The sequence below is a fragment of the Miscanthus floridulus genome, chromosome 10, assembly GCF_019320115.1.
Source record: "Miscanthus floridulus cultivar M001 chromosome 10, ASM1932011v1, whole genome shotgun sequence".
NCBI lineage: Eukaryota > Viridiplantae > Streptophyta > Magnoliopsida > Poales > Poaceae > Miscanthus > Miscanthus floridulus.
Window position 1 is genome coordinate 139,184,806 of NC_089589.1, and position 6,528 is coordinate 139,191,333.

At 48.1% G+C, this 6,528-nt stretch overlaps 1 long non-coding RNA gene across 1 annotated transcript; it reads left to right on the forward strand.

The window, feature by feature from the left end:
• Positions 1–1,556: 1,556 nt before the first annotated feature.
• Positions 1,557–6,528, forward strand: LOC136485853 (uncharacterized). The gene is made up of 3 exons (XR_010766579.1): positions 1,557–1,778; positions 4,453–4,518; positions 6,239–6,528. It is a non-coding gene; the product is annotated as an uncharacterized lncRNA (long non-coding RNA).

Below are 6,528 nucleotides of genomic sequence, written 5' to 3' on the forward strand. Positions count from 1 at the left end.
AGATAGAACAAATGCACTCATGTCCGAGATTTTTTTTCCAGCCTCTACATCAACCAGGGATGTACACAGCTATTAATTACTCATGTCCGAGATAGCTCTTTGAGGAAAACAAAAAGATAAGGGTACCCTAATAATATATCAATTATTCCTGTGGCGCGCAGAATCTCATCATCTAAGGCCAGCCTCAGATGAAACAACCTCTCTCAATGCATAGTGTCATCTCACAATTTTATAGGCTAGCCACAACATTAAATTGCTATATTGAGATTGGTCAAAACATATTTGGGATGAAACCCTTCACTCTCAATGCAGTTTCATAGGTGTTTCATACATTGGAAATAGTGCTAATGGAGTTTCATCCGCACGAAACTCATTTCTTTTCTCTCCTATTAATTCTCTTGCCATGTTACCCTTTTTCTAACGTGGCACCTTATTAAATGCTGATAAAACCTACTAAGGGCAGTCCCAATGAAAGAAACTAATAGTTTCTATAACATAGGATACCGCACAAAAAAAAGTACTACTTTCCAACCCATGGTTTCTATGAGTAATAATTATTTTCTCTTTCTCTCTCCCAACTCTATCTTCTTCCTCCAATGGGAGTGTGGCACGAGCCTGCTAGAAACTGGTGGTTTCTCCCCAATGGCGATTTCATGGTTTCTTCGTGCATTGGGTCAAGAGAAGACCTGATTTCTTCATGAGGAAACCATTTCTATGATTTTTGTTCTCTTTCTTCATTAATTACGTTGCCATGTCAGCGTTTTGTCTACGTGGCAAGTCATTTAACGAGGATAAAAATCATAATCAATACACCATTGGGATTGCCCTAAGACTAGCCTAACCAGTTTGCATGTGACGACATTTATGTCAGTTTGGTCTTACTTGGTGCATGTGCAATCAATTCTATGGTTGGTGCTACGTAGTAGTACAATAAAATCTAAGCTCGATCGATCACGCCAATATGTTGTACAGCTACGTGCCGCCAACCATGCATGCATACATCAGACATACAGTGTCGTCGAGGACATCAATGCAGCCACAACGTACGATCAGTCACAACAGTCGGCATGCATGGTTGATGAACAGGCACCAAAAACATATGACGCCAAAGCTCTTCACATGTATGCAGCACGCAGGAAGAAAAATGTTGTGACCCGTGAGCTAGTGGTCCATGACCACGATTGGCCTGGGTAGAGATCGAGCATCAATGATGCTTACCTGTCTTATGTATGTATGTATGTATGTATGTATGTATGTATGTATGTATGTATGTATGTATGCATGCATGCATGCATGCATGCATGCATGCATGTATGTATGTATGTATGTATGTATGTATGTATGTATGTATGTATGTATGTATGTATGTATGTATGTATGTATGTATGTATGTATAGCACTTCTTGGAAATATTATTAGTAGAGCATCAATGATGTTTACTTGTCTTACTTCTGCAGCTATATAACTGTTAATATTTATTATTTAGTGATCAATTTATGTTAATCTCGTCATTAGCAACTGCTAATGACAGTTCTAGAATAGGCATAGAAAGGCACCTTTTCGCCAACAGGCAACCGCCCAATGAGCTTGTATATATGTACAAACATTGTTCATCAGTCACTTTTCATCCATCGATACTTTTTCGCTCAACATGTTATCACGCACGCGACTTCACACCGCTGACGCTAAGAAGCCAGAAACAGGAAGGAACAGAAGAGCAGTTCACCGGTGGGATTGCCGGAGGACTCGCCGGAGTTGTAAGCGCCTTCCAAAGCAAGGTAAAAGATGACGACTCCTTTACCTTCCATGAATGGCATGGTGGACTCCATCACCGACACCGTGGAGACCGCTATGATTCGCGGACACCACGCCGGAGGCCTTCGCCACTACATGCTGCAGGGCGCAGTTCGTCGCGCGCTCTGCGACATCCACCTTCACAGGACCCCTCCTCGTCGCTTCCACAGGATCCGCACCGGAGAGGGGGGAGGTCGCCGTTCGTCGCCGCGCCTAGAGTCCACACTGCAATTCGCCCCGGCGTCTGCCCGAAGCATGGCCCGGCCATGTTCGTCAGGAGCGTGGGGGTGGCACCGCCGACCCCGCCGATGGCGCTGATGCCGCCGCCGGCGCTCACGCCGCCATGGAACAGAGGCGGTGGCACCATGGCCGCGTGCCGTGGGGTCCCTCCGCTCTTCAACCGCAGCGCCGGAGCAGATAATTGGTCGGCCGGCGTCGCCTACGACATCAACGTCGCGCTCCCGCCACTACCTCCACTGCCCTGGCCGCGCTCCTACGCTGACTTAGCGACCAACCGCCGCCATGGCCTACGCCGGACTACCCTCCCGCTCGGCCATCCCCCCTTTTATACCCGTGCGGTGTAACACCCTGAATTTTTGCCATGTTTTGAAAATCAGTAAAGATTTGAACTTTTCCTATGAATAAATCAAAATTAATAGCGTAGGATTGTTCTTGACGCAAATAGATTTGGCCAAGTTACACATGTGATTTGTTGTGTTTTGCTCGTTGAACTTATGGTGGTACAATCCGTTAAAAAAATCCTTTGAATTCAAATTTAGAGAGCATTCAAAAAGGCTCTGAATAAATGCTGGGAAAAAAGAAAATGCAATTCATAAATAAGAAAACCATATCGCTCTGAATCTCCCTCACCTTTCCTCCTGGCCCACGGGCATGGCCCATCCCTCCTCCTTCCTCTACCCCGCGTGGGCTGGTGCCACGCCCTCGCCCCAGCAAGCAAGCAGCGCCGCGGCAGCTCCCTTTCCCTCCCCTTTCTCCGACTGGCGTGCGGGACCCGCTCGTCAGCTTCGTCCTCTCCAACGCGATTCTCGCATCCGCACTCGCTGCACCGGCCCCACCATGGCCCCGTTCCGGTGTTGAGGAAGACAAGCGCATAGGCGCTAGCTGACCACGGCCTTGAACCATCCCATCTCCGCTCTCCTCTGCCCCTGTGCTCCATAGTGCGTCAACGCCATCAGAGAGGCTAGCGCGGGAACCCCGCCGGCGCCATTGACGTGGCCTTACCTAGCACTGACTTCATCGGAGCACGAGGGGATGCTGAGGCATCTAGCTCAGCATCCAGAACCCTCATCGAGCTCGAGCGCGTGCGCGGAGAAGAAAATATCCGCCGGCGGGCAGAAAAGATCTTGCCGTCGCCACCGACCTCACCGGTCTATAAAAGGCCCCGCCGGTGAGCCTCCGCCTCAACCACCACCACTGCGAGCTCCGCCTTGAGCTGGAACACGCCATATCCCCCACACCTCCCGTCTTCCCTTCCCCTTTCGAGCTCCGTTCCTTTTTCCCCCAAATCCGCCGCCGCCGTCGCCACGAAGTCCAAGCTCAGAGTCTCCCCTCTGTAGAGCGTTGCTGGCCAATTAGGGATACAGGTGCGCCCTTGAGCCCCTCTTACGCCTTCTCCTCCATTTCTAACTTCCTTTCTCAACCTAGCTTACCCTGCCACCGAGTAGCACCCGGCACCGAGCTGCCATTGCCGCCGGTGGTCGTCGGCAAGGCACGACCGAGCGTGGCTGCTCCCCTAGAGTGTCCGCACCACCACCGCATGCACGTACACGTGAACCAGTGACCGTAGGAGGCCTTACACACACACACGCCCAACAATGTGCCACCGCATTCGCCACGGTGAGCTGCCACCACCGCCGTAGGCGCGTAGCGTGACTGAGGAAGCCACCAATCATCGCGGGATAGTATCTGGAGCTCTGGCAGCTAATCCGTGTCAAGCCTCGGGCAAGCACGTCGTCGGCGAGGCCAATTCCGGCAAGGCCCGCGCCCTGCTCTGTTTTTACCGGCGAGCCAGAGGTCTCCGTTCCCCTCTCTGCCTCTGACTCATGGGCCTAGCACCAAAACAGCGTCCACGACGACCGAGTGAGAAGGACGGGGAGGGCCCACACATTAGTGATGCGTGCCACCGCCACCGTGACCCCACCTGTTACACACACACTCTTACTCACACCTCCTCCCTACTCCTTGCACATGGTGCACGTGAACTAGAGACATACGGGACCGGTCTACAGCACAGTGCCCTACACCGGCTCACCCGCATAGCGCCCTACACACGGAAAACACTAGGTACCCCCGGTTAGTGTACACAGAGTGTCGAAAACCCATATTCCTTGCTTAGAAAAATTTCCAAAAAATTTCTAAATAAACTAGAGACACCCTAGAACCTACCCATACCATTACCATGACTTTTGCATGCACCCAAAAATCCCCAAAATTCCACAAACTCCCAAACCCTATTTTTTAAAATCCTTAAAAATCATATCTCCTCCATTCTAATTCCATTTTCCGTGAAACCACCACTAAAATTCTTCTAAAATCCAGCTTTATTTATTTTACCTAGTACCACCATATAGTTCTATGTTTGCCTTTTGTATTTGCTTTTGTGTAGCTGTAGTCTTATTTATTAGCAACGACCGACAGAGGACGGTGAGTACCAGGAAGGCAAGGACCCAGACTACGTCAAACCAGAAGGAGATTACAATGAAGGCAAGTCCTAAGTCCCCCTTCCCCACTAATATATTTGTTACCTCCACCATAAAACCCGCCGCCATCCATTTCCGCTAATCAAACAATAAACTCAATTTATAGTCTCTTTACTTGAATGAATTGTGATATGTTATGAGCTCTCAAATTGTGAATGTTGACGTTATGATAAAGCTTCTTAAGGTATTTTATAAGCTCTATGATATGGATGAACCTGAGAATAAAAATGGTGTTAAAATAAATTATAATCTAGTAATTGGAAACTCATTTTAGACAAGGGCGAGTGAGGGGTACACTAGTAGAGAAATGGGTTTTAGTCCCGGTTGGGAACTGGCTTGTCCCGGTTTCCCAACCGGGACTATGAATCCGGGACTAAAGGTCTTGTCCTTTAGTCCCGGGTCACATAACCGGGACTAAAGGTCCATCCTTAGGAGAAAAATAAACGAAATTGTAGGGAGACCTCTCTTGCGATGTGTGAGATTCGAACCCAGGACCTCTTACCTCGCGCATAAACTCCTTACCAATTCAGTTGTACACCACATGTGACAGGGTCCTGGACACTCTCCTTTTGAATTGACCTGTGGGGTACCTTTAGTCCCGGGTGGGAGACCTTTAATCCGGGTTGGTGACACCAACCGGGACTAAAAGGTCACCCTTTAGTCCCGGTTGGTATTACCAACCGGGACTAAAGGTTGAAGGACCTTTAGTCCGGGTTGGTAACACCAACCGGGACTAAAGGTGGCCTGCTGCGAAAACATGCCAGGACAGGGGCCTTTAGTCCCTGTTGGTAGCTCCAACCGGGACTAATTCTTTCTTTACTCCCGGACGCAAAAAATACCGAGACTAAAGCCCAAAATCGAAGCGGATGAAAGGTCATTCCTCTACTAGTGGTAGTTTATGTGGTATAAACTACTTTGGCAAGATCGCCTAGTGAGGGTTCCTGTTGGGAGATACTCGCCTTGGTCACATAAAGACCTGGTCATAGGCCATTTCGCCTAGCCTGATATTTCATACAACCACATGTCTATATGGGTAGACTTGATCTCACACCTCGTTAGATAGAAGTATAAATTCTACTATGAGGCCGGTGTGGCAATGGAGTATCAGGAGATGACACAAATGCTAGGTGATCTTCCGTGGTATGGTCGGCATGGTTGCTATGTGGTCTTCCATGTAAAATTATCGTTGTGCCATGTGCGAGCACCTTTATGTATTCATCTATTGCATGCTGTGTGATCATCCAAGTCCTTGAGTGTTTCTGACCCCTGAGAAGCCATAGTAGAATTATATAGAAATCTAAGGTCATGTCTTTCAGGTACGAGATCTTGTTAGGTCTATTTCTACCACTGATCATGGTTGAGATTGTGCTTATCATGTGGAGAAAAGTGTGCACCCTCTACAGAGCTTATTAAATCTATTCGAATAGCCAAGTCGTTGGAATGGGCAATCGCTGGGATGAGGTCTCTTATGATTAGATTTCTTTTATGTAATGAAACTAAACTAATAGGTTAATCTGACTATTAATAAAACTCAGAAACTGGCGAGAAGGGCAATGCTCTCCCAGGGCCAAAATCACCATTAATTTTACACTATATCACCTTACCATTTCCACCTCCGCTATCATAATCCGCCTCCACCAAATAGCCTTCACCATCCACCTCACCCTACCCCAAGGTTAGGGCTTGCTGTGTACTTTATGTACTCACCCGTTGTTGACTCACAGATATCGACCCTGAGGAAGATTACAACATCGACGAGGAGGCGAACCACGAGGACTAGGAGCCATGCGAAGACCAATGAATTCACTGGAAGGAGTTACTAGGATATAGGGTTTCAACTGCGCTCAAGCCTACTTGTGGAGTAAAGTGCCACTTCGCTGTAGTTTCTGTTGAGTAGCCACCACGCCATTGTAATAAATTGCCGCATCATGGTAGTAGAACATCGCTAGTTATGTAATGCCTATGGCTATGTCATTTGAACTTTGACTATTGTAAGACCTTATTTTCGGTATCA